The following is a 27,421-nucleotide window of genomic DNA, read 5'->3' as shown; positions in this document are numbered from 1 at the left end:
AGGGTCCATGGCAACAGCCAGGTGGGACAGGCTGCAGGGCTGTGGCATCTCAGAGACTCCCATGGCCTGGCTGCCTGGAATCTCCTTTGTGAGGTTTCCCCTTGAACTCACCTCTAAGGCAGCCTCAGACCAGAGCACCCAGGACTCCTCTGCATGACTGTTGAAATGGTTTGCTGTGTGAATTCTGTGGGTCAGGTGACGTCAGGCCTGGGCACTGAGATTATTTACCAGTTTCCCTGGCCTGCTGTTGCTTAGAGCTGTGATGGCCGAGTGGTTAAGGTGTTAGACTAGAAATCCAATAGCGTTTCCCTGTGTAGGTTTGAATTCTGCTCACAGCGAGGCCTGTGGTTTGGCCACACCCCTTCCTAGGGCAACATGGTACCCAAACCCTGAGAAGAACATGCCTGTCCCATCAGAAGGGACACCTGCAGAAGGCAACAGAGGCTACAAAAGCAGGAGAGAACATGGATTGCGGGGTCCTGCCTAACAATAGGAAAACCAGTCTGGCTTTCAGCAGAGCCACCTCCCCATGGATGCAGCCAGGGGACCAAGCAGCTCCAGTGGCCCCTCTGTCTCCCCAAAAGCCACCCCTGGTTGGGGAGAAAGATGCTGGGCCCAGCGGCCTCCCTTCACCTGGCAGAGGCAGAAGTGATGGAGACAGGCCCAGGGGTGTGTGGGCTACAAAAGCCTCTTGTTCCCTTCTCAACTCCTAACAGTGCAAACATCAGGGAGAGTAGCTCAGTGATAGACTACAAATTATATGAGCGTTACTTCAAATCCAACTGACCATTCAATGGAAACATTTCTCTCTCCAATTCCATTACATTCTAGGTTCCTGTTTTTTGGATTCTATAAATGAATACGAACTCTTACTGCTGTCCTGTGCCAATGCACATAAACCAGGCAAACCCGTCCCTCGGCTGGAGCCAGCTCAAACCCGCTGTGTGTCTGGTTTCTGTTTCCATCCATTCAACAAGGGTGTGATTTGGAAGCCCAATGGCAGGTCCCTGGTCTCCACGGGCTGTGCTGTACAGAAGAACAAGAACCACACCCAGCTGGGGAGGAACAGCCTAGTGTGTATTGCAATTGGTGGAGGAGGTGCCCAAATCTAGCGGAGATGGAGTCTGTTACAAACACACACTAAACACCATTATCAGACTGCCCGGTGCACATTCCTACCTTCCCTTGTGCACACAACATACCTGGGGCTCTAATTACTGGCCACCTGCCTTTCACACAGATCATTGATCCTTGTGACTTTCAGGTACGTTCATACGGCAGCTGTTTAAACATAATGTGCTTCTATTGCATGACCAGCACCAGAATCTCCGGCTATGTCTACACTACGGATTTCCTCAGCAAAAAAGGTGCTAATGAGGGTCTCATTTGCATGAGTCATGATCTTATTTGCATATTTTCTGGCAAACTGATTTTGCACTGAGGTTGTTGTGCAAAAACAAGCAGTGTGGAAGTTTTCTTTTTGTGCAAAACCCCCTTTTTCTGCAAGATCAGGATATCTCTTCTGGGGGGGCATAAGAATCTTGTGAAAAAAGGGGCTTTGTGCAAAAAAACGTTCACACTACTTGTTTTTGCACAACAAGCCCATTGGCTGAAAATATGCAAATGAGATCATGACTCATGCAATTGAGTCCCTCATTAACATATTTTTTTAAGGAGAAAACTTCTAGTGTAGACGTAGCCTCTGTGAGTCACCAGCAGTGGGGCTGTTAGTGTCGGCATCATTAGGCCATGTCTTCACTCAAATGGAGCTTGCTGCTGAAATCCGTCTTCCAGAGCTTGATTTAGCAAGTCTAGCTAAGCCTCACTAAATGAAACCCCCTAGGACACCTCCTGCTCTTTGCTACTATCCTACTCCCACTGTGAGGGCACCACCAAGCTCAACTGAAGGTAAAAACAACTCCAGATACATGTTGAAGGATGGTGGGAAGAAAAGACCCATTGACCTGGCAACAAGGCACCACTGGGAGTTGAACCCAGGATCTCCTGCTTACAAGGCAGGCGCTTTAGCCAACTAAGCCATGGTGCCCTCCTTAGAAATAGCCCTCAAACTGTTCTACTTTATGGTCCCAGACACCCCCTTCCCATTCCAAAGTGCAGCCGTTCCCCATTCCCCTCCAGCTCTTGCCATGACTCAAGGCCTGCGCAGCCCAAGACATTTGATTGGCAGCTGGTACCCAAAACCTTTTTGTCAATTGTGGCACCAGGCTCCAAAGGGACAGACCCAAGGCAGCCGCCTGGTCCTAAGGCCGGGCCTGCAGCCAGGGGGAGGGAGAAGAATCTCTCCTTTCAGCTGGAGTTGAATCAGCCACCTAAGGACATTTGCCGAGCACCCGCTACAGGCCTCTGCTCTGCCAGCTGAGCTATGGAAGGTGCCTGGGGCAGGCTGCTTTGCCCAGGTGGCCCTTGGACGAGTGCCAGGGCAAGAGCCCCCCGAAGGGGACGGCCTCTCAGGGGAGGGGCAGGAGAACCCAGCAGCACAGGGGTGTCACAGGCGCTTCACCTGCAGAAGGACCCTTGAGTGATCCAGGCAGAAACGCCGCGTCTTGCTCCCTGCAGCTCCCCTTGCTGCCCTGGCAGGTGCTGCCCCTTCTCCCACCGGCCTGGGCCTGGCCTCCCTCCCCCGCCCGGCACCACAGAAAGCCCCTTGGCTTGAGCCTGGGCAAGCTTAGGCCCTGGGCTCTGGGGCCAGCCCCCTTGTTGGTCAGAGCCCCCTATCCACAATGCTACTCCAGGGGACCTGGTTCCAGGGCCTCCTAATCCCAGGGACTGGGGGGCTGGAGGCCTTTGCCCTGGAGTCTCAGAGCTCCCCCAGTGCCACCTGCCAGGAGGGGGAATCTCCCACAGGGCCGGTGTGATGTAGGAACCTCTCCCAGGGCAGTGCCCCCAGCCCAGTCCCTGCCCCTTGTGGGGGAAGGTAAGAGATACCCCCCTCTCCTCCCCCAGAGAGCAGCCCCCCCGGGCTGTAGGAGGAGGATCTGGCCCAGGGCTGTTCCCAGCAGAGGGGGCTGTGATCCCAGCCTGGGTCCAGGGAAACTGCTCCCAGCTCCCAGCACGTGTGAGGTTGGGGGAGCGAGCAGATCAGTGTTTGCAGATATCTACACTTATTTGCATAATGCGTATGTAGATATGCAGGGCTCGGCAATTAGGGCAATTTACCCACCCGTAGTGAGTAGATTTTAGCCCGGTGCGGCGCTCAGTGCAGTCTGTGCATGCACAGTGATATGTAAATAAAATGTTACTGGTCTGGCAAAGGTTTGTGAATGGGTTTATCTGTCCATGGTGTAAACACAAAGGCTGGAAACACTGGCCTGATCCCTGGGGGCTGGCCGAATGCAAGGCAGGGAAAACACTGGGTGAAGGAGGGGGGGATATTTTCCTCTCCAGGCCTTTGTCCCTCTGAATCCCTGGGGACGTTGGGTTTTGTTTTGTTTGGTTTCCCTTTTCCCTGCTTCCCTCCTCGCTGTGGGGAGGGGTCAGCTCTCGCCCTCGTGGTGGGAAGCCCTGGTACAGGGATGGGATTGGCAGATGCTCTGAGAGTGAGTCCCTGGGCTGTTTGGGGAGAGAACTTTCTCATGTGTGCTTTGCCTAGCACCACCAGGATGGCTGAGTGATTAAGGTGTTGGACTTAAAGATCCAATGGATGTTTATCTGTGTGGGTTCAAACTCCACTCCTGGTAACTTCCCGTCTTTGGTGAGACATTCATTGGGATGGTGTTTAGTGCTGCTGTGAGGCAGGGCCCTGGACTTTGTCTCCAAAGGTCCTGTGGGCTATATCTGCAGTGGTGGGTTCTTGTGCAAGATCACATCCATGCTGCTGTGTTTTTGTGCAAGAGCATCCATGGCAGTGTGGACGCTCTCTTGTGCAAGAAACCCCTGTCCTGAGCTCTTGTGCAAGAAGACTTACAGCTGCTAGAAAAGAGAAGAGCTCTTGGGCAAGAAGCCCTTTCTTCTACACTTTACTATAAAACTACTTGCACAAGAGCGAGTGGGCACTGTGGCCCGTCTTGCACAATAACCTACCAGTGTAGACACAGCCCACCAGTGTAGACACAGTGTTCCAGTTCTAGTCCCAGTTCTGATTGGCTGAGCAGGGGCCAGTCCCAGGGAGGAGACTCAGGACTTTGTTGTTCTCCTTAAGTCCCAGCAAATGAGGCAGAACCAATCGACTGCTCGGGGAATTGTTCTGCTTCTCACCAGTGCTTGTCGCTGAGCAGCTCCTGAGTCTCTCTGTGTCCCGGTGCTTCTAACCCACTGGCTGAGCCATGCCTAGGCCGGGCTGTGGGGCTATAGCTCCTTTGAGACACTTTATTCTGATCTGTCAGGGTGTGAAACTCCAGACTAAGGGGGAGTTTCAGCATCAGGCTTCTGGGGCCTTTTCTTCAATCCTCACCCCACTCAGCCGCCCACCCCCAGCCTCTTCCAGCACAGCCTGCCCCACCCTCCCCCCACAGGGCCTCCACAGGGGCGTCTGTCCCAGGGAGAATGGGGAGCCCCTGCCCCCGGCATCCGCCCACCCTGCTGCTGCTCCCACCAGAGCAGAGGATTCACCCGGTATCCCCGTTCTGTTCTGAAATTTGACTTATCCTTTTCATATGTGTTCGGTTTTTTAATTGTATCCTTTGCTATATATGGTTGTGACAATTTTCTTCCACTATTTGATCTGAGGAAGTGGGTCTGGCCCACGAAAGCTCATCATCTAATAAACCATCTTGTTAGTCTTTAAAGTGCTACATAGTCCTGTATTTTGTTGCAGCTTAAAAGTCCAACATGCTTTCCATTGCACCACAGAGCCTGATATCTCCACTCTCTGCTTTGCAGCATGGCAATTGCTGGTGGCAAAGAAAGGGGAGCTAGGTCTGTCTCTTTTGGGAGAGCAGGTAGGAAGAGGGAGGGGGCCACTGAGCCCCTGACAGTGAAAATAAGGGATAAGAGCAGAGCTGAGCTGCAGCTGGAGAATGTGGGCATCGATCCCACTGTCTCTCGCATGCTAAGCAAGCGCTCCACCACTTGAGCTAATTCCCCTGCTGCATTTACAGAGGCCTTCTTGGAGGCTCTTCCCTTCTCCACAGCGACGTCTGTCATCTAGGTCAGTTAGTCGTGGGAAAGGAGAAGGCTCCGAAAAGGCCTCAAGGGCAACTCTCAAGGAGACTCCCTGCAGCAAAGCCATGGGGGGGCTCTGATCTGGCCCCTGCCCTGCAGCCTGGCCCACCTGGCCATTGTCATGGACGCTCTATGAGGTCATCACCTCCCAACCTCCTTTAGCCAATAAGCTGAGGGGCTGCAAAAGGCCCTTGTGATGTCACTGCCACACCCACCCCTGCCCTCCAGGGCTAATGTCCTGCCCCAGGCAGCCCCTTTGCATGGCTGAGCTGCTCCCAGGGGTGAAAGTGACACATTTCTTACAGGGAGTCCTGGGAGATGAAGCAGCTGGAGGGAGTCAGGAGAGCAGAGGCCAGCCTGAGAGCTGAGAGCTGAGAGTCAGAGGTGCCCACTGCACTGTCATACCATAGGTCCCATGGTGTAAGGGGCAGCACTCAGGACTCTGAATCCTGCAATCTGAGTTCAAATCTCAGTGAGATCTACTAAGACTCAGCTGGTTGTTACAAGGTCCTGGTGCTTCAGCTTCCATGCACTGAGGTTCAACAAAGAGAGTTTTGTTCCTCTTGCTGGGTGTCTGAGGCCACTGGAGCTCCATCTCCAGACTGAGCAGGCGGCCGGGAAGGGCCTGATGCCATCACAGCTGCAGGGCAGGTCACCCACCTGGCCCCTGAGCTCAGCCCGTGCTGGAGGCAGCCAGACAGTGTGAGCGGGTCAGAGGGGGGATTGGGGGAAGGGTCCTGAGTCCTGGCTCCCAGCCACGCACCTTGGCAGAAAGACCAATGGCCCCTGCATGAAGTGCATTGTGGGAATAAGAGTTGGGGCAGCAGGAAAGGGGCCGGCCCCTCAGCACCAGGGCACAGGCAGGAGAAGATGGGAATGAATCCTGCTACCTCTGCCATGGCTTGGCCCGGGAGGGCTGGGGTCTAGCAGCTTTGCACCCCGGCTTTGTGGGAGGCTAAGTAGGAAGAGGCATCTGGAGGCTCATAGCCCCCTGGCCTGCTGTGTCTGTGGAAAGGGGGGAGAGGACACATACCTCTCACTGGGGAACAGGGCGCATGGATCCCACTTGTTCCTGCAGAAAATGAAACAGGCTGAGCATTTTTCAGAGAACAGGCCAGAGCCCTTCTCCTGTCCCTGGAGAGATGGAAATGGGGCCGTTCCTTGTGGGGAAAGAAGTGGGTGTGTCGGGAGTGGGGTTCGAGTTCAAACCTTTCCACAGAACAGAACCCCACATTAGGGGCAAGAAAGAGCCTTGAGTCAGGCAGTGGAGAACACTTGGCTCCTGTTATGCTGTGATGGGATATTAGGAAACTTTTTGCACACAGCCTGGTTAGTTCAGTTGGAAGCACATGAGACTCTTAATTTCAGGCTTGTGGGTTCAAGCCCCATGCTGGGCGGTGCCCTTCTTTAACTCACTTTCTCAACCTGCAAGCAATTGGCTTTCCGTTTTCACCAGTGTTTTAGAAAGAAAAAGTCTAGTCCTGGGTCCAGCTTTAGTAGCATCAGAGAGAGAACCAACTGCAATTTCCATCTTCTGAGGATAATTACAGGCCAACTGTGTCAGCTAAAGTAGCTCACTTGGGAGAGTGTTAAACTGAAGCTTTGAAGGTCCCTGCTTCAATCCCAGCCTTTGCCAGGTGTTAATAGGGAATCCTTTCTAAGGTTCCCCTTTATTTAATGATCATTTCACCCTTTTTGGCCACAGCTGGGCCCTGACAAATCATGTTTGTGTGACTGGCCCCTGTTCCTCCCAGCCCTTCCTGACAGTTGCTGCTTCCTTGGCTAATGCCCACCCGGCGCTGGCACAAGGGCTGTGGCTCAGGGTGAGGTGCTGATGGGGGCACATTTGACTAGTCTCGTGTGAGCTCCTTGGAGCCAGCCAGCTGGGCAGGAGGAGAAACCCAGCAACCAGCTCAAGCAGGGTGGGAGGACAGAGACCCTCTCTCACCTGGGCACTGCAGGCAGCAAGAATTGGAGTCATCAGTGGAGTGGTGACAATGGGGGCAAGACACAGACATCTTCTCCTCCCCCTGAGGAAGGGGGCTGGGCCCGGGATCCGAGTCCCTTTCAGCCCCCAGGAGAAGGGAGCTGAGAGAGAGGGGAGGGAAGGAGGTGGCCAGAGCCTCCCCCCTGCAGGCTGGGTCTGTGGGGGCAGGAGTGAGGGGGCCTGGACCTGCTTTCCTGCCCCCTTCTCACACTGGTCTCAGAGCGTCAGCAGCCGCCCGCTATCTGGTGGGTGGGGCCTTCGCTCAGCGTTTGGCAGCCAGAGGGCTCTGCATCCATACGTAGGCCTGGCCTGCCCCCCTCTTGCCCTGCCTCGGTTGCTCTGTGGCTTCTGAGCCTTCCCTTGGAGCTGTCAGCACCAGCCCCCCCATGCTCAAGGTGCCCAGAGGAGGAAAGGGGATCTGGGCTCCAGTCTGAGGCTCTTCCTGCCTCCTGCTTTCCCCTGGTTCCTGCCTGGCCCTGGGCCTCTTTCCTGCCAGCCCCACGGGGGCCAGGGGAAAAGCAGGGGGGTGGGTACAATGGCCACATTCATGGGCATCAGGTGGCACCAAAAGAAACGCTCCCTGACGGCCTGGCTGGAACATGGCGCCACATGAGCAATTTGTTAGCACCATCGTGCCCCCCTGGCCAGTCTGAGCGGGGAGCCAGGGACGGTCCCTGCAAACCTGGGACCATTGGCCAAGGCTGCTGCTCTTGTGTCTGTGCTGGGACCCCCTGGTCCTCAGGAGCACTAGAGATGTGGGGCAGCTCTGTCCTCCCAGCCTGGGGCTGCCTGTCTGGGCGACGCCTTCACACACGCTGGCCCCTCCCATCCTGGGACAGGGCTCCTGTTGTTCCTTGGCCAGTCGGCCTGGCCTGATGCGCATTCCCTTGAGCACCACGGGGGCAAGAGGCAGAGCCTGGCACCTGCTGGGACCAAACAAGAGGGCATCAGGGGCAGCAGCAAGAAACATGAAACCTCAGCATCCTGCAAGTCCAGGGTCCCAGCACATCCCAGCCACCCACTGAGCAGCAGACACCCAGCGTGAGGTAAGAAACGGTCTCATGAACCTAAGGGGAAGGAAGACAAAGCAGTGGGAGTGGAAGGGTTCTGCAGCCAAACAGTGGCAGGTCTCAATGAGATTTGAGCTCAGCTTGCAGGACTCCCCAGGCCTAAGGGCTGTTCCTTACACCATGGGACCTACACCAACCCCCACTCCCTCAGCTGGAGCACCAGCTCATGCCCACTGGGACCAGCTTTGCTTGTTTTCTTTCCACCCAGAGCCCCCTTCTTCTCCTGGGCGGCAAGGAGCATCCCTGGGACACCCTGAGACAGACACAGGACTCTGCCTCCTCACAGCCAGCCCCACCCCACAGGATTTGGCAGAACAAAGGGCAGCGGCAGGGGGGGGGGGGGGGACTCTCCTCAACCACTGAATCCCAGAGCTTCTGGTCTGTCTGCCTCAGCTTGGCTTCCATTCCTGCCTTGCTTCCTCCTTGGGCCAGCAGGAAGAGCTGACCCCATACCTAGCCTCCCAGGCACAGGTTGGGCAGCAGGAGCTGCGCTTTCCTGGTCACCGAGGGGAGCTGCAATGGAAGCAGACACTCTGTTTCTGCCTGGCTGTGAACCAAGGACCTTTTGCATGTTAGGCAAACATCATACCCACTACACCACAGAAAGCCACGAAAGTGCTTAAACTTGGCTAACTATTCTGTTACTAACTCTTTTTCCAGCACCATGATGGGGAGGGGAAAACACCTTTTCATGGAAAATTGCTGTGAGCTCTGAGTCTGGCAATTAACCCGTATAATTAGTATAAACAATTAGTAACACACATACCAAATGGAAACAAATCTGCCTACAACAAGTCACAGCTGGAGAGCTCTCTGAAAACATCCACTCCATGTAGAGCCACAAATGGGATGTTAGAAATTATTTTTAAAGGCCTTGACAATAAGACAGTGACTATCATATTACATCTCTGTAAATCCGTGCTGTGCCCACAACTTGAGCACTGACTGGAAATGTGGTTGCCTTACCCCGCCCCCCAAAACCCACACCTTGGCATTGGAAACTTCAGACAAGCACAACAAAAATGATGAAAGGTTTGGATCAGCTGCCACATGAAGAGAGATTGGGACTTTTCATCTTAGAAAGATGAAGACAGAGTGGAAATAAAATAGAGGTCTATAAATCATGGCTGTTTTGAGATTGTAAATAAGCAAAGGTATTTTTCTTGTTCCCATAATAGAAGAACTAAGGATGCTCCATGATATTAGCAGGTTGAAAACAAACAAAAGGAAGTATTTCTTCACACAACGCACAGTCAACCTGTGGAACTCCTTGCCAGAGGATGTTGTGAAGACCAGGACTATAAGGGCATGTGTATGCTTGGAAACTATTTTGAAATTGCTTAAATCAACATAATAACTTCCAGTCTAAGAAAATAGAAATAGTGTGTCCTCAGTATGGGGAAGCCTCAGATTTAGTCCGAGGCAGGCTCTGTTAATGTTCATTTCTGGGGGCATGGAATTAAAAACAGAGACGCAAGGCTGGGAGCAGCTGAAGACAAGAGCCCTGTTCTACTGTGTCAACAATCTCTGAGGTGACATGAAATCCCCTCTCCCACTTCTAACCCTGAAATATCATCAACTTTATTATGTCATTCCCGGCCTCTTGATACAGCCTTTGAACTCTGACTGCAGATATTGGCCTGCCAGAGATGGAGAGATGCCAAAAGAGACTAAGCCACATTGACTAAGGCTTCTGCCAAAGCCCAGGATTGAACCAGGGACCTTTAGATCTTCAGTCTAACGCTCTCCCAACTGAGCTACTTTGGCAACTGCTGCAAGCTTTCTGAGGCCTATGTTTCTCTCAGGCATATTTTTCTCTCAGCAGAATACAAGAGAGATGCTGCTGCCAGGGGACCTGCAAGGCAAGATGAGCTTTGCCTGCCCCCCTCAGCCTGACTTGCACTTGGCCCCATTCCTGCCTCTCTTCCCGGGGTGTCCCAGTGGCTGAAAGGGACTGTGGCTGCCAATGCAGGGAAGAAGATGGGCGGGGGGCCGTGTTCCCTCTGAGATTTTCCATCCATGGGAGGAGTGAGTTTCATAATGTGCACCACTAGTGAGGTCGTTTGCGTTTGTGCGGATGTGGGCTACTGTGGTACCCGCCAGTTACTCACAAACAGCTTAGCTAAATATAGCTTGATAATTGTATAGAAGAAAAATACTGAAACAAGGGACGTCATTCCCGGCCTCTTGGTACAGTCTTTGAACTCTGACTGCAGGGCTAGGTCTACACTGAAGGGTTCTTGCGCAAGAAATCTTAAAACCGGCCCCTTCTCCTGTCAGTGAAGAGATGGAAATGGGGCCGTTCCTTGTGGGAAAAGAAGTGGGTGTGTCAGGAGGGGGATTTGAGCTCAAACCTCCCCACAGACCAGAACCCCCCCACTGGAGGCAAGAAAGAGCCAAGTCAGGAAGTTGAGAGCACTTGGCTCCTGCTACCCTGTCATAGGGGCATGAAAAGACTTGGTGTAGCCAGTCTGGGTAGCTCAGTTAACAAAACAACATAAGGCTCTTAATCTCAGGGTCATGGGCTCAAGCCCCATCTGGGTGATGCCCTTCTTTAACTCACATTCTCAGTCTGCAAGCAATTCACTCTCAGCTTTCACCAGGGTTTTAGAAAGAAAAAGTCTAGTCCTGAGGTCCAGCTTTAGTAGAACCAGAGAGAGAACAAACTGCAATTTCCATCTTCTGAGTTGAAGGGAAGAGGATTTTCTTCTCCTCAGTTCTAGCCACATCAGCCCAGCGAGGGGAAAAAATAACCCTCCGCCCGCTGATTGTCCCCCGTCAGCTTCTGTAGCTTCACCTCCTTCCACAGCAGCTCCAGCTTTGAGCTACAAATCTCAAGGGGCTGGTGAGGAAATGAGGAGCTGGCAGCTCAGGTTAGTGGCTTCCCTGAGAACAAGAGGTGGAGTGTTCACAAGGTGCAGTCCCCTTTTAGAAAGAGCTAGGAACAAAACAGTCATCCCAGTTCCACCCACACCAAAGTGTGTTTCTGTGGTGTAGTGATTAGCATGTTTGTATAACACACAAAAGGTCCCTGGTTCAAAACCAAGCAGAAACCCCACATCTTCTCTTATTGCTAGTGCCCAGGTAAGTGCAGCTGCTGCTGACCAGCCTATGCCTGGGATGAGCCCACCTCCCACGTGACAGAGAAAGGTGATGTTAGCTGAGAATGCCCCTTGGTGCCAGCCTAGGAAGGGGAGATGAATCAGGCCAGGCAGCTGCTGGAGGCTTGTGGTTTAGCCTCCCCTGCCCTGGGAGGCTGGTGTATTGGGCCGGCTCTGCCTGCTGCCTCCCTCGTGTGACTTGCCCAGTGTCCACAGGCCAAATGTCAGAAAAGCCTCTTCCAAAACAAGCAGCAGAAAAAGTTGCACAAATTGAGTTTTGAAATGTGCGTAGGTTTTCCAGAAGAGCAGTGTAGTGTAGACACAGCCTGAGTGTTGCTCAGCACTGGTAGAGACAGGGAGGGACAAAATGGTCTAACGGCACCTGCAGCCTTTCAGAACAACCCCCAAACCCAACCCCAAGAACCAGCCCTTCCCTCCGCCCTCACTGGGGTCTGCTGGGAACTGTCACCACAGAGAGTGCTGAATTTGAGATCTCCACTCTCTAGAACAGGGGCTGGACTTGATGGCCTTCGGAGGTCTCTTCCAGCTCTATGGTTCTATGACTCTCATGGCAATTGCTGGGGGCAAAGAAAGGGGAGCCAGGTCTGTCTCTTTTGAGAGAGCAGGTAGGAAGAGGGAGGGGGTCACTGAGCCCCGACAATGAAAATAAGGGATGAGAACTGAGCTGCAGTTGGAGAACATGGGCATTGAGTGCTCACTTCACATGTGAGAGGCAGTGGGATCTATGCCCACGTTCTCCAGTGGTAAAGATTTGCTCTTTCTTTTCCACAGACAGAACCAGCCAGGGGCTGTTTCCAAGGGCTCCTTCTCTTCCCATAAGGCAATGGGCTGGTTTCTGCAGTGCAAGGGGTGTCACATTTGCCTCACAGGGAGCAGTTCCCTAGCTAAAAGTCAGGCAGGCAAAGTCCAGCCTGTAACACCCAGCGGAGGGGATTTGCCTGTCTGGGGAGGGTGGGAACAGACCAGCACTTGGGAGCTTGGCTGCCAGCTGCTTAGCACATCTGGATACAGAAGAATCCCAAGACTTGGTTCTGCCAGGCTCCAGTTTCCCCTCTTCTGTTTCTTTTCAGCTCCCTGCAAACTGCCTCCCAGCTGTAGGTGAGGCTGAGTGTGTGTGAAACCAGCCGCTAGGACCAGCTTTGGATGATTTTGTTAATTGTTTAAAAAGCCTCAGGAACCTCTTCTGCCTGGGGAGGTGTCTGTAATAGACGCCTAGTGTGACATTACCCTGGGGTTTTACCCCTTTAACCTCACCCAGAGAGTCCCAACAAGTCCACTCCTGTGTCAAGTGTTCACATGTCTCCTCCTCCCTTTTTCCTGCCAGTCCTTCCCGAGCAAGCTCTACCCTTCTGTGCCAATATTCCAATAAAGTGTATTATCCCACCACGTCCCTGTGATACCAACTTCCTGCTTATTACCCATAGTCCTGTGTGTCTGTACCAGCATCTAAGACACAGATTAGATTTTGCTTCCCAGTGGTCCCTTGTCCCTCCTTTATCTCTGCGGTTACAGCCCCTGCTCTCTGGCCCATCTCCCAGGTGTCCATGTTGTTCACTTACCTGTGGGCTTTGGGCACCTGCCCCCATCAAACCTAGTTTAAAGCCTCCTCACTAGGTTAGCCAGTCTGCACCCAAATACTCTTCCCTTCCTCAACAAGTGAACCCCGTCCCTGCTGAGCAGCCCTTCCTGCAACAGCATCCCATGGGCAAGGAAGCCAAAGCCCCCTGCCCATGGAGCTGTAGCTTTCTGTGCCCAGGGAGCCAGACACCGCTTGGGCTTGATGGCTGTGGGGAGTGGGGAACGGCTGCACTTTGGGAGTCAAAAGTGTTGTGTGGAAACATAAAGAGTCATTTTAAAAAGCCTTTGGAGGAGGGCACTATGGCTCAGTTGGCTAAAGCACCTGCCTCATAAATGAAAGATCCTGGGTTCAAGTCCCTGTGTTGCCTTTCTAGGACACAGAAGAGGCCTCCCCTGGCCACCCATGGAATTGCTGGTTCAGGAAAAGGCTGAGTGGGGAGGGTGTTGGGAAGATGGAAACCACAAGCCTGGAGCAGGTGCAGAGGCTGCTGTGACTGGCACTGGCAAGGCAGGGCTCTGACTGCACTTACTGAGACAGGAAAGCCAGCCCCACACATCCTTGTGATTTCCTGAGGAGCTCAGAGCCTGAGGGTGAAACCTCTGCAGCCATGGAGAGTCAGGGTCTGTGGGCATCAGGAGCTTCTCACCTCTTCTGGTTTCTTTCTTCTCCACTCAGCCTTTTTCCTGAACCAGCAGTTCCATGGGTGGCCAGGGGAGGCCTCTTCTGTGTCCCAGAAGGGCATAAGTAAATGTGAGCAAAGGCTGAACCCAGGTGCTGTTGTTTATTTGGTAAGTGCTTTAGCCAGCTAAGCCACGGTGCCCTACTCAGACCCACCTCTAAACTGTTCTACTGTATGGTCCCAGACAACACCATTGTCTCGCAAATTTTGGCCATTCCCCATTTCCCTCCTGCCTTCCCACCCTGGCTGTGTCTGGCTCCCTGGGCACAGAAGGCTACAGCTCAGTGGGCAGAGGCTCTAACATGCACATCTCCACCAGCCGCTGGGACTCTAGAGTCACCTTTGAGGTTTTGCAGGGTTGGGGGAGGGTGAAATGCAACAAACTTTGATTCTCTGGCTTGTAAACCCCTTGGTCTCAGGGTTTAGGTTGGAGTCCCCAGGTGGGGGCCCGGCCTCCTTCAGTTTGGTCCCTTCCCGAGGGCACAAAATAGACAACAGAGAATTCCTTTGCCCCGCAGCAATCTCTGTTGGCCAAAGGGTTAGCAACCGAATATTTGCTCAAGCGTAAGTGCAGTAGCAGAAAACATTTTTATGTGTGTTTCTGTGGTCTAGTGGTTATCACATTTGCCTAACATGCAAAAGGTCCCTGGTTCAAAGCCAGGCAGAACCACAGGGTCTTCTCTTATTGCGGTTCCTCTGGGTGCCCACAAGGCAGTTCCAGGGAAGAACTTTTGTGTTTGTGGATATAACCTGGGCAGCCCAAGAAATGTGATTGGCAGCTCCTCCCCACAATCTTTTTGTCAATTGCAGCGGAGGGCTCTGAAGACATGGACCCAAGGCAACCACCTTGGTTACCTTCTGCTAAGGCCAGGCCGGAGGGAAAACAATCACTCCTTCGAGCCAGAGTTGAACCAGCGACCTAAGGATCACTTGTCAAACACACACTACAGTCCTCCGCTCTGCCAGCTGAGCTATCAAAGGGTGCCTGATTGATGCTGGCTTGTCTAGGTTGTCATTTCTACAAGTCTCGGGGCACGTGCTCCCCCAAGTAGGTGGCATTGCTGATGAGGGGCAGAGGAGCACAGGTGCTGTCACAGCTACTTCACATGCAGACGGACCCCTTGAGTGAAACCTGAGCTAGATCCATCCATGTCACAGCAAAAGGAAGAAAGTTGGGTTCTTCTCATGTGTCTTCTTTGTTCCAGAGTCTCTAGGGCTGCGGTCAGGGCAGGTCCACAAAAAAACAAACCACTTCTCACGTGTCTCCTCACGTGTCTTCAGCAGGGGAGGCGGGAGCAGAAAGTGGGAAGGGCGGGCAGGGGAAGGGTGTGTGTGGGTGGTGGGGGAGGCACAGAGGGGAAATATAGAAGGCCCTTGTGGGGGCACCCAGGGGAGAGTCTCACAGGTGTCCTTGTCTGGAACTCTCCCTCAGGGCCTCTCAGATGCACAAGCCCCCGGAAGGGCCTGCTGGATGGCAGCCGTGTGCTGCTGCTGAAGGGCCTTTTGCGGAAAAGGGATGCAGATTAGACACAGCGCCATTGCAAATGAAGCGGGGATTTAAATCTCCCCCGCTTCATTTGCATGAACATGGCTGCTGCTTTTTTCCAGCTTGGGGCTTTGCCGGCAAAAAGTGCCAGTCTAGACTGGATCTTTTGGAAAATAAAACCTTGTCCAAAAGATCCCTTATTCCTAGCAATGTGGCCCCCTGAGCAGCCTCTGATGTTCCCTGCTTGAGCCCCAGAACCAGCCCTGAGTGACGGGGGCAGAGAGAGCAGCTCACACATGCCAAGGGGCTGGCCAGGGGCAGGACATGAGCCTGCAAGGCAGCAGTGACATCACAAGGAACTTTTACAGCACCTCAGCTCATTGGTTGGGAGGCAGTGACCTCACAGAGGGTCCATGGCAACAGCCAGGTGGGACAGGCTGCAGGGCTGGGGCATCTCAGAGACCCCCATGGCCTGGCTGCCTGGAATCTCCTTTGTGAGGTTTCCCCGAGGGCAGCATTTGGGAGCGTCTCTGTGGAGATTTCCCGTGGCTGCAGTGGGAGGGGGGTGGGGCAGGTAGGGCTGCCACTAAACCTCTGGGAGAGGCAAGAGAGAAGTCTACTAACACCCGATGAGGATGGGATTCGAACCCATGCGTGCAGAGCACAATGGATTAGCAGTCCATCGCCTTAACCACTCGGCCACCTCATCTGAGCTGCTGGGGCTTGTTTCAAATCACCTGAAGTCAGCACTTCAGGGAACCTTTCTGCCACTTGCTGACTGGCCAGGGACACCCAGGGCTGGAAGGTTTTGGCTTTTCACAATGTTCCCTGGGCTGTTGTACAAAGCTCAGTTCTGGTAACAAACCCAAACAGCCCCTGGCTACATCTACCCCGCAGGCTTCTTGCGCAAAATCTGTTTTGTGCAAAATGTCTTGCCCAACAGTGTGTCCACACTGCCATGTGCTGTTGCACAAGAGAAGTGCTTTTCTGCAAGCGCGCCTATGGCAGTGTGGACGCTTTCCTGCTCAGGAAAGCTCTGATGGGCATTTTAGATACATGGCTTTCTTGAGCAAGAAACCGCTGTTGCCCAGCCACACTGCCACCTTGTTGACGAGTTCTTGCACAAGAGGGCTTATAAGTGGGGAGAGCAATAACTTCTGTGCAAGAAGCCCTGTTGTCTGATTCTGCACCATAAATTTACTTACACAAGAACGTGCCTGCACTGTAGACGCTCTACAAGTTTTTACACAAGAGCAGTTGCTCTTGTGCAAAAAGCCTGCAGTGTAGACGTAGCCCTGCAGTGTAGACACAGCCTGAGAGAGACAAGGAAAGGAAGTGGCCGGAGCCTCCCCCCAGCAGGCTGGCCCTCAACAGGACGGGCACGTCTACACAGCACCCTCATCTCGAAGTGAGCTGTGCAGTGTGAGCGGCTGCCCGGGACCCCAGGGGAAGGTCTGTGGGGAGTTTCCAAGGCAACAACAACTACAAAGTTTCATAATCTACACTCATGTGACTGTGATTTATTCCTCCACTAACAAGTGTCTCTGAAGGGATGAGAAATGCAGGGCCCAGGTGCAGGGAGCCGGGTCACGTTCTCCTGCCTGAGTCTCAGTCCTGGCTGCAGCCTGGCGACAGAGAGAAGAGGCCAATGCAAACAGCCCCATGGCAGCGAGGGAGTCAGTACGTGGGTGAGTGTAGCAGGGAGCTGGGGGCAGAGTTCAGCTCTAACTCACTAGGGGTGCGTCCCATAGTTCAAAATAATCAATGTGCCTATTTTGAAATAGCTTATGTTTTAATTTGGGGCTGGCTACACAGCACTTATTCCAAATAAATCGCTATTGCGAAACATCCCTCCCTCCTCCTGCCATGCAGGGACATCAGAATAGCGAGCCCGTTATAGCTTGAAATAAGGGGCTTGCTCTTAAAACGCGTCTGTGTGATATGAGCACCACGTCCCCTAAACATCCGAGCTAGCCGGCCCACGGGTGTCAGTCTCACAAGTGGCCCTTTCAGAAAGGAGCTTTGGGCAGCCGCAGGGATGTTGTGGGCTCTGGAACAAGGTGGGTGAGGCAGCAGCTCTTTTCACAGGCAGGGGAATTAGCTCAAGTGGTAGAGTGCTTGCTTAGCATGCTAGAGGCAGTGGGATCAATATCTCCATCTGCAGCTCAGCTCTTATCCTTTAATTTCAGTGGCTGCCTCCCTCTTCCTACCTCCTCTCCCAAAAGCGACAGACCCCCAGCAATTGCCATGCTGCAAAGCAGAGAGTGGAGATATCAAAGTCAGTAGTCGATCAGGCTCTGTCATGCAATGGAAAGCACGTTGGACTTCTAAGCTGTAATGGTTAATGTGAGCCCAGCTAGACATTCAAAGGCTGTGGGTTCAAGTCCCATCACTGTCACTTCAGCTGCTTCCTCATTTCCAGGATGTGGCTTTTACAGACCAGTCAATCCTTAGGCTGACACTGGGGTAGGCTGGCATCCAGGCAATTCCCAGCAGACCCCAGTAAGGATGTAGGGAAGGGCTGGTCCTTGGGGTTGGGGCTGGCAGTTGTTCTGAAAGGCTGCAGGTGCTTTTAGACTGTTTTGTCCCTCCCTGTCTCCTACGAGTGCTGAGCAACACTCAGGCTATGTCTACACTGCACTGTCCTTCTGGAAAAACCTACGCAAATTTCGAAACCCAATGGCTGTGTCTACATTGGCACTCTTTTCCGGAAAAGGGATGCTAATGAGACAGTTCGGAATTGCAAATACCATGGGGATTTAAATTTTCCCCGCGGCATTTGCATGAATATGGCTGCCGCTTTTTTCCAGCTTGGGGCTTTGCCCGAAAAAAGCACCAGTGTAGACAGGGATCTTTCAGAAAATAAACCTTTTCTGGAAGATCCCTTATTCCTCTTAACATCAGGACCTTATTGCTGCTCCCCTGGGTGCCCAGGTATGTGCAGGTGCTGCTGACCAGCCTGTACCTAGGATGAGCCCAACTCCCATGTGACAAAGGGAGTGTGACATCAGCTGATAATGCCCCTGGGTGCCAGCCTGGGGAAGCCATGACTTGGAGCCAGCTACAGATACCCATGGAAAGCTGATTTTCAGAGGGGTATGATCAGCCCTTCCTGTGTATCTGGCTTTTTCAAAGGGGCTTCATTAGGAGCTAAAAGCCAAGGAAGGGACATTTAGAAGGGTGAATCGCTGGCACTGTTTTCTGTGTTCCCCACTGGCCTAATGGACAAGGTATTGGCCTTCTAAGCCAGGGATTGTGGGTTCAAGTCCCACCTGGGGTGACAGTTTCCTCTCACTAACAAATTATTTGCCTTCCTTGGCTCTCTGAGACAGTTGGCAAGGATGATCCATGGTGGCTGTCTGTCTCTCTCTCTATAAAAACTGTTCAGACCCCTCCCTAGCAAATACAGGTGTATTTCCTAAAAGCCCATGTATTCACAGGCAGAACAAAGGGGTGTTTTTTGCACTTGAAGGCCCATGAGTGACAGCGAGAGAGAGGTGCCTGTAGCAGAGCAGGGTCTGTCTGGAGACAAAGCGGTGCCTGAGGATGAGAAGGCCCATGAGAGGTAGAAACTCCAGAGCAGTGGGGGTGGCTAGTGATCTGGTCTGGCAAAGTGACAGAAAATCCCCAGGCCCTGAGCATGGTGCGGGCGAGGCCCATGGGGCAGTTTGCCTGGTGGAGTGTGGGGGGGTGGAGAAGTTGTGAAGCTCTGTGAGTGGATAAAGTCCCTGGCTGAGCTGCGCCCCCTGCTGTGTGTGCGACTCAAACTGTCTTAAGTCCCCTTTTGTGTGTCTGTTGCGCTTCCAGCTTCTTTCCTCAGGCACGTTCATCCGGCAAAGACCCCCCCCAGGGATCTTGTATCTTCCTTTGTGCAGCTCAGCCACAGACACAGCAGAAGGGTTTTCCTGCAGCCACCGGCCCCAGCCCCTCTCTCCAGAGAACTGCAGCCCCTCGGGCCAGGCAGCTGCTCCCAGCATTCAGGAGGTGCCAGGCCAAGAAGAAACCGTCTGACACGGTGCTGCCAGGGAGGGGCCTCACTGCTAGTCACTGTTCCTGTTCCAGGAGCGGAACGAGTTTTTCCCTGGGCACCAATATTGAGGGCATTTGCACCTGTTTGTGTGTGAGCCCCCATGGCACCCATTGGCTCTTTCTGGGGGGTGGAGGGTCCCCTGGCTCCATAGCTCCTCCTGGAGAGTGGTGGAGGGACCCCATCCAGTATTTCCTGCTGTGGAGAAGTAGAGGTAGCCCATTCCCTATAGCTCCTGCTGGGGGGGACCTTGGCCCCTTATCTCCTGATACGGTTTCAGTTTTTCCCTGGCGGATGCTCCAGACATGAGGGATGCCAGCGCACTGCCCCAGCCCGGGCCTGCAGTGATGGTTTTTACACATGCAGGGAAATTCCCCGGCTTCTCCCCCTCACAGAGCTACCTCCTCTCTGGGAGGCGGATGAACTGCAGGTGCGGGACAGCTACCTGCCAGCAGGGACAGCAGCCAAGGCACCAAATATCGCTGGGTCTGCAGCCAGTGTTGGGAACTGGGCAGGGAACAGGAGACTTTTGTGTGTCACACATCTCAGGTAGGATGGACCCTCACTGAGCCCAGATTGTGACTGGTCCTAACATGGAGTTTGTCCAGAAAGCATCAGAACTGGGGCAGGACAGAGGCTCTGTCCACACAGAAAAGTTATTTTGAAACAATGGCCGTTATTCCAAAATAACAAGGCAAGAGTCTAGACAGCAATTCCGTTATTTTGAAGTAACTCTGAAATAACGGACGGCTGATTCCAACTTCTGTAGACCTCACTGTACGCAGAAAAATGCCTATTCTGAAATAGCTATTTCAAAATGAGGCGCGTGTACATGCTCCACTACTGCTATTTCAAAATATCCCCTCCCCAGGGCCATTCTAAGTTATTCCCCCTGGGGCTCTAAATCAAGGTAACACGTCTACATTAGGGAAGCCTCCTCAGACTCATTTTGAGGTTTCCCTGCAGTGTAGACGTGCTATTTTGAAATAACTGTTCCAGAAGAGCTTATTCCAAAATAAACGTGCCGTGTAGATGTAGCCAGAGAGTCCTGAGAGAAGAAGGAGCCGGAGGGAAGCCAGGAGAGCAGAGGCCAGACTGAGACCTGAGTGTCCCAGGTGTCTACCCCAGGCCTTCTGTCTAGGTCCCAGGTGTAAGGGGCAGCACTAATGACTCTGAATCCTCCAATCTGAGTTTAAATCTCAGTGGGACGGGCTGGGGCGGTTGCTGGGAGGTCCTTGTGCTCCAGGCTTTTCGGCTTCCTTGCCCTGAGGTTCACTAAGGGGGGTTTTGCTTGTCTGAGGCCCATTAGAGCTTTGTGATCAGACTTGTGCTCAGGTGCCTGAGGCCATCACAGCGTCAGGGCAGGTCGCCCATCTGACCCCTGAGCTCAGCCCATGCTGGAGGCAGCCAGAGAGTGTGAGCAGAATGGGGGCGGGGGAGTTGTATATTTTGGGAAGGGTCCTGGCTCCCAGCCACACACCTTGGAACAAAGACCAATGGCCCCTGCACAAAGTGCATTGTGGGAATAAGAGTTGGGGCAGCAGGAAAGGGGCCAACCCCTGAGCACCAGCGAGCAGGTGGGAGAAGATGGGAGTGAATCCTCCTACCTCTCACGTGCAAAGGGAGCACTAACCCACGTGCAACTCATCTCTAGTGCTCTGGCCTCCAGCAGCTTTGTGCCCCTCTAGGGTGGGTTATTTCAGAGACCACAGAGGAAGAGGGAGGGGTCTCTGGATGTGCGGAGCCCCCGGCTCTGCCTGTGAAAAGAAAGAACAAGGGCACAGGCAGAAACTTCAATTCCACTTTGTGCGTCTTGACTTTTTCAATCTAAGGACTTTGAAGAAACACTTCAAATGTCTGCTCCAGTGGCGCAATGGGTTAGCGCACAGTACTTATAAGGCAGTACTTGTAGGAGACATGCTGAGGTTGTGAGTTCAAACCTCACCTGCAGCACTCCCTTTGAGTCCCTGCTGGGTTGTCCCCTTGCAATGGTTCCCAAACTTCTCAGCATCACTCCCCCCCTTTTTGATTTGATTTTTGAAAAACCCTCATGCCCCCCCCCCCCCCCCGCCAAGAAAATAGAAGCAAAACTTGTTTTAGCAAAAAAGAAAAAAAATTGATTGGGGGCAGACTGGGTCACCTCTTCCCCCTCCCCTGGAATTTCTTCACACCCCCTCTCCCTCCCGCCCCGGGCTGGCCCCAGAGCTCAGGCCCTGGGTGTCTGATCAGCAAGTGAGACTCGCCCGTCAGTCCAAGCTGCTTTCTTCCCGGCCACGTAGGAAGGGGCCACTGCAGGTGCACAACCCCCTGGCCTGCTGTGTCCGTGGAAAGGGGGAAGAGGACACATACCTCTCATTGGGGAACAGGGCGCTTGGATCCCACTAGTTCCTGCAGAAAATGAAACAGGCTGAGCATTTTGCAGAGAACAGGCCAGAGCCCTTCTCCTGTCCTTGAAGTGATGGGGGCTGCCCCTGAGCGCTGCTGGCCAAAGGAGGCAGCAAGGCAGGAGTGGGGGGAGGAGCAAGTCCCGCTGAGGCCGACAGCTTGGGCTCAAGCCTCCAGCCCCAGCATAAAACCTTCACCCGGGCCGTGTGTCTCCCTCCTGCCCCCGCACACGCTCACAGGGGGAAACGTGCCCCATGTTCCATCCCCGCGCCAGGCCTGGGCGACGGGCTCAGCCCTCGAGCAGCCACAGGGCCTGTGAGGGACGGACTGAGAGCAGGGCCCTACGGACACCCCCGTCCTGCCCCACTGGCCTGCGTGTGGCGCTGGCACGGGACAGGCAGGAACAGCAGCCGGGGAGAAAGTAGCTTGGACTGACGGGCGAGTCTCACTTGCTGACCAGACTCCCAGGCCCTGAGCTCTGGGGCCAGCCCCCCTGTGGGTCAGAGCCCCCTGGCCACAATGCTACTCCAGGGGGCCTGGTTCCAGGGCCTCCTAATCCCAGGACCTGGGGGGCTGGAGGCCTTTGCCCTGGAGTCTCAGAGCTCCCCCAGTGTCGGCTGCCAGGAGGGGGAAAGCTTCTCCTCAGGAACCTCTCCCAGGGCAGTGCCCCCAGCCCAGTCCCTGCCCATTGCGGGGGCAGGTAAGAGAGACCCCCCCCCTTCTCCAGAGAGCAGCCGCCCTGGGGCTGTAGGAGGGGAATCTGGCCCAGGGCTGTTCCCAGCAGAGGGGGTTTGATCCCAGCCTGGGTCCAGGGAAACTGCTCCCAGCACGTGCGAGGTTGGGGGAGCGAGCAGATCAGTGTTTGCAGATATCTACACTTATTTGCATAATGTGTATGCAGATATGCAGGGCTCGGCAATTAGGGCAATCTGCCCGTGGTGAGTAGACTTTAGCCCGGTGCGGTGCTCAGTGCAATCTGTGCATGCGCAGTGTGCGATTCTGCGCGGCTGGTGAGCGGGGTTCGCAGCCCCATGGCAAGCCCTGCAGACATGTAAACGTAATGCTACTGGTCTGGCAAAAGTTTGTGAATGGGTTTGGCTGTCCATGCTGTAAAAACAAAGGCTGGAAATATTGGCTTGATCCATGGGGGGCTGGCCCAATGCAAGGTGGGGAAAATACTGGGTGAAGGTCTGTGTGTGTGTGTGGGGGGGTATTTTTCCCACCAGGACTTTGTCCCTCGGAATCCCAGCGGATGTTGTGTTTTGTCTTGTTTGGTTTCCCTTTTCCTTGCTTCCCTCCTCACTGGCAAGGAGGGGACAGCTCTCTCAGCCTCTCAGTGGGAAGCCCTGGCACAGAGTTGGGATGGGCAGATGCTCTGAGAGGGAGTCCCTGGGCTGTTTGGAGAGAGAACTTTCACCCTTCTGCATTGCTTCATGCCACCAGGATGGCCGAGTGGTTAAGGTGTTGGATTTATGATCCAATAGATGTGTGTCCGTGTGGGTTCAAACTCCACTCCTGGTAACTCCCTGATTTGGAGAAACATTGATGCAGGTGCTTTGTCCTGCTGTGAGGAAGGGGACTGGACTTTAGCTCTGAAGGTCCCTTTGGCTATGTTTGCAGTGGCAGCTTCTTGTGCAAGAAACATCCACACTGCCATGTGTGAGCTGTGCTTTTGAGCAAGAGCATCCATGGCAGTATGGATACTCTCTTGTGCAAGAAACCCCTGTCCTGTGTCCACACTGCCCTCTTATGCAAGCGCTCTTGTGCAAAAGGACTTCACCTGGTAGAAAAGAGCAGAGCTGTTGTGCAAGAAACCCTCTCTTACCACGCTTTCCAGTAAACCTTCTTGTGCAATAACCCGTCAGTGTAGACACAGCCCACCAGTGTGGACACAGCCTTCCAGTTCTAGTCCCAGTTCTGATTGGCTGAGCAGGGGCCAGTCACAGGGAGGAGACTCAGGACTTTGTTGTTCTCCTTAAGTCCCAGCAAATGAGCCAGAACCAGTCGTCTGCTCGTGGAATTGTTCTGCTTCTTGCCAGTGGTTGTCTCTGAGCAGCTCCTGAGTCTCTCTGTGTCCCGGTGCTTCTAACCCACTGGCTGAGCCATCTCTAGGCTGGGCTGTGGGGCTGTAGCTCCTTTGAGACACTTTATTCTGATCCGTCAGGGTGTGAAACTCCAGATTAAGGGGGAGTTTCAGCATCAGGCTTCTGGGTCCTGTTCTTCAATCCCCAACCCACTCAGCCACCCACCCCCAGCCTCCGCCAGCACAGCCTGCCCCATCTCCTCCCCACAGGGGCCTCTGTCCCAGGGGGAATGGGGAACCCCTGCCCCTGGCACCCACCCACCCTGCTGCTGCTCCCACCAGAGCAGAGGATTCACCCAGCACAAGTAAGTGCCTCTGTTCCCCCTGACCCTGGCTGCTGGGTTCCCTCCTGTTTAGCTGCATGGCCTCAGGTAAGGTCACATGAGACGGCTCATAAAACCCCCTCAGCACGGAGCCCTGGGCAGCCGCCCTGCTCGCTCAGGTCTCAGGCTGGCAGGGCCTGCAGGGATACTGGGTTTGAGTGACAAGGTGCTGAAGCAGCTATTAAAAGGCTTCTTCCTTGGCAGGGGCATTGTGCTTGTGGATTGGCTGTTTTTTGGATGACTGGTGCTTGCACATGCTGCTGGGCTTTAGAAAATCAGAAGGATGCAAGTCGTGAGCAACCCAGTGCCTCTGGAAATTGGAGTGGAGTAAAAAGTACAATATTGTATAAAAGACCCAACTTGATTAAAAGTCAAAGTGTGACAAAAATAAATAACTTGAGTAAAGTAAAAATACCCAAAAAAGGTCTTGAGTAGTGTAATCAAGTATTTCTACTTAGTGGCTACGTCTACACTGGCCCCTTTTCCGGAAGGGGCATGTTAATTTCAGCCATCGTAGTAGGGAAATGCGCGGGGGATTTAAATATCTCCCGCGGCATTTAAATAAAAATGTCCGCCGCTTTTTTCCGGCTTTTAGAAAAGCCGGAAAAGAGCGTCTACACTGGCCCCGATCCTCCGGAAAAAGCGCCCTTTTCCGGAGGATCTTATTCCTACTTTGAAGTAGGAATAAGAGCCTCCGGAAAAGGGGGCTTTTTCCAGAGGATCAGGGCCAGTGTGGACGCTCTTTTCCGGCTTTTCTAAAAGCCGGAAAAAAGCGGCGGACATTTTTATTTAAATGCCGCGGGGGATATTTAAATCCCCCGCGCATTTCCCTACTACGATGGCTAAAAATTAACATGCCCCTTCCGGAAAAGGGGCCAATGTAGACGAGCCCGCTATGTCTACACCTCACTGTTCTTCTGAAAAAAGCTACGCAAATTGCAAACCCCAATTTGTGTAGCTTGTTCTGCTGCTTTTTTCAGAAGAGGCTTTTCCAACATTTGGCCTGTCTACACTGGGCCAAATGTCAGAAAAAAAAAACTTTTTTTTTTGGAACATCTCTTCATAAAATTCAGAAGAGCAGATGTGTTCTCTGGACTAAAGCGTTGTCTCTGAAGTGTAGACAGAGCCCTGATGTAGCGTCTTCAGCGTAGACAGAGGGGTGACATATGATACACAATTTGGGCTACAGAAGTTGTCATTTTGAGCTTATTTTGAAAACCCTTTGGTGTCTACACAGCACGAAATATCAAAATAACCTGCTATTCGGAAATGTCCCTTCCTCCTCATGGAATGAGGTTTACCGGGACATTGAAATAGGGAGCCCATTGGATTTCACAATAAGGGGACACTGTTAACACGCAGGATAGATATTACAGGTACTGCCATACCCCAAAATAGCCTTGCAGGGTTGAGGTCACCTTACTGGCCCACCGGGGGGGGGGGGAAGGATGGAGGGGTGACCCTCCTCACATCCCCAGCATTTCCCCCCTGCAGGGATGGACTTTTGGGGGCAGGCGCAGACTCCCCGGCCTGTCACCAACCTTCTGTCACACTGCAGGGTGGAGCAGCCCCCAGGGGTAGGGTTGAGCCATGGGGTGCTGGGTGAGGGGCAGGGGCTACAGGAGCTGAGAGTTTGCCTGAGACACCCCCCCAGGCATTTCTCTAACAGGAGCAGAAGTGGCTTGATGGGGGGGGGGGGGGCGGAGGAGGCAGAATTCTCTCAGGCTTTATGGAGTTTGTTCCCCTGGTGACGGGTGTAGCCAAAACACAGGCCTCCCTGCAAGCAGGGTGTGAACCTGCACAGGGAAACCCTATTGGGGGGTTAGCCCAATGCCTGAACCATGCAGCCCTCTCAGCTGCTAGCTTAGCAGTGCCACAGGGCCAGGGAAACTGGTAACTAATCCCAGTGCCCAGGCCTGACGGTACCTGCCACACAGCAAACCTGGCTCCCCGAGCACAGGGGGAACTTGGGGGGCTCATTGCTGGGCCGTGGGGTGAAGCATTAAACCAGCCCCCTCCTGTGGCCTGTAAGTGTTGCTGTCCCTGCTGTACAGACAGGGCCATGTGGCCAGGGAGAGATTCACTGAATGGGCCAAGGTCACACAGTGAGTTAGAGCCAAGATCTGCCCCCAGCTCCCTGCCCCACCAACCGACGTGCTGACTCCTTGGCTGCCAGGGGCTGTTTGCATTGGCCTCTTCTCTCGGTAGCCAGGGCTCAGCCAGGACTGAGACTGGCACATTCCAGCCAGGGGCTGCCCAGGAGCAACAGCCCGGCATCTCCAGGGGTGTGTCCAGGGCTGGGCCGGGCTGCAGTGAGATCAGCGGCCAAGAGCCTCTGTTGCGAAGGGATTCCTCAGCCCGTCCAGTGCTGTGACATGGCTCCCCGTGACGGTCAGTGTGCGGTATGTGTCACACGGCCACTCACCACAGACATGCAGGGCCTGTGTGACACTGCCCAGCCCAGTGCCAGCTTCTTTCCAGGCCCCAGACCTCCCCAAGCACTGGCACAAGCTGGGTCGGCAGTCAGCTGGCTCCCTGGGGTGTCCATGTGGTTAAAACAGCCATTGGATTGGCAGAGACAGGGCAGGGGCTGGACTCTGGGAAATGCTGGGGGGGTGCTGCTGGTGCTGACCCCCCAGGGACTGGTTGTGCCTGTGGCACTGGGTGATGGTTCAGTGTTGCTCAAGGGCTGGATGAGGGTTTGTTGTGACACCGGGAGCAGCCCAAGGCCGGGAGAGGGGCAGAGGAAAGTCTGAGACCCTGGTGTGTCGGGGGGGGGGGGGGGGGGGAAGGGGGCATCTCTTGCCTGGCACAGGAAGCTCCAGACACCAGACAAGCCACCATGGAGCATTGTGGGAAAAAGACTCTATTGGCTGCTCCCCTCCTCCTTGTGCCCTTGAAGAGGAGCCGGGCCCCAAACATTCCTCTTATCAGTGTGAGCTCTGGGGGAGGGAAGGACAAGCCAGGGTAGGAAGAACTTTCTCTCTACTGGGCTTAGATGCTGGGGGTGGGGCAGGGAGGGAGGGGGATGGTGGTAGGGGGAGGGTTAGGCACAAACTGAGGGATCTGCAGTGGCCCCAGGCAGCCTGGTGCTACAGGACACACCGAGCTGGCTCACCAGAGGTGCCTCTATTCCCTGGGCCAGGCAGGAGCGCACTGTGTGTGTGTGTGTGTGTCCAGCTGCTGCGTTCACCGTGAGTAACTCTCATTCTCTTCTCTGGGCCAGTAAATCGCTGGTGACGGTGCCATAGGACTGGCTGCAGGCGCTGGGTTTGCTTTCAGCCCGGAGGTGCCAGTGACTTGGGGCAAACGCTCCTTTGGGACGGGCAGAAACCAGAGTGTTGTGAGGCTTGGGGAGGGAGCAGGCTGTCTGTCACTCAGGCTGTCCTGCTGGATTGGGGGAGGAGGGTTCCCTTGAATTTGTTTCCATCTATTTGTAGAATAAATGCTGTTGTGTGCACCAAAGCAGGTGAAGATGTGCACCACCCATGGAAACACAGGCTGCCGGGGCTCTGCTAATCAGCTGGGCAGCACCTGAATCTCTCCTGAGTGGCTGCCC

At 54.0% G+C, this 27,421-nt stretch overlaps 8 non-coding genes across 8 annotated transcripts; 4 read left to right on the top strand and 4 right to left on the bottom strand.

Moving 5' to 3' along the window:
• The first annotated feature begins 256 nt into the window (after positions 1-256).
• Positions 257-338, top strand: TRNAS-AGA (transfer RNA serine (anticodon AGA)). The gene has a single exon. It is a non-coding gene; the product is annotated as a tRNA-Ser (tRNA).
• A 1,635-nt stretch (positions 339-1,973) lies between these two features.
• TRNAT-UGU (transfer RNA threonine (anticodon UGU)) lies at positions 1,974-2,047 on the bottom strand. The gene has a single exon. It is a non-coding gene; the product is annotated as a tRNA-Thr (tRNA).
• A 7,825-nt stretch (positions 2,048-9,872) lies between these two features.
• On the bottom strand, positions 9,873-9,945 carry TRNAF-GAA (transfer RNA phenylalanine (anticodon GAA)). Its single transcript has one exon. It is a non-coding gene; the product is annotated as a tRNA-Phe (tRNA).
• A 4,210-nt stretch (positions 9,946-14,155) lies between these two features.
• TRNAV-AAC (transfer RNA valine (anticodon AAC)) lies at positions 14,156-14,228 on the top strand. Its single transcript has one exon. It is a non-coding gene; the product is annotated as a tRNA-Val (tRNA).
• A 221-nt stretch (positions 14,229-14,449) lies between these two features.
• TRNAY-GUA (transfer RNA tyrosine (anticodon GUA)) lies at positions 14,450-14,539 on the bottom strand. Its single transcript is given in 2 exon segments — positions 14,450-14,485; positions 14,503-14,539. It is a non-coding gene; the product is annotated as a tRNA-Tyr (tRNA).
• A 1,132-nt stretch (positions 14,540-15,671) lies between these two features.
• On the bottom strand, positions 15,672-15,753 carry TRNAS-GCU (transfer RNA serine (anticodon GCU)). The gene has a single exon. It is a non-coding gene; the product is annotated as a tRNA-Ser (tRNA).
• A 5,177-nt stretch (positions 15,754-20,930) lies between these two features.
• On the top strand, positions 20,931-21,024 carry TRNAI-UAU (transfer RNA isoleucine (anticodon UAU)). The gene is made up of 2 exons: positions 20,931-20,968; positions 20,989-21,024. It is a non-coding gene; the product is annotated as a tRNA-Ile (tRNA).
• A 1,870-nt stretch (positions 21,025-22,894) lies between these two features.
• TRNAI-UAU (transfer RNA isoleucine (anticodon UAU)) lies at positions 22,895-22,977 on the top strand. Its single transcript has one exon. It is a non-coding gene; the product is annotated as a tRNA-Ile (tRNA).
• The last annotated feature ends 4,444 nt before the right edge of the window (positions 22,978-27,421 follow it).

The sequence above is a fragment of the Pelodiscus sinensis genome, chromosome 31, assembly GCF_049634645.1.
Source record: "Pelodiscus sinensis isolate JC-2024 chromosome 31, ASM4963464v1, whole genome shotgun sequence".
NCBI lineage: Eukaryota > Metazoa > Chordata > Testudines > Trionychidae > Pelodiscus > Pelodiscus sinensis.
Note: the sequence above shows the minus strand (reverse complement) of the source record. Positions and strands in the feature narration are given on the sequence as shown.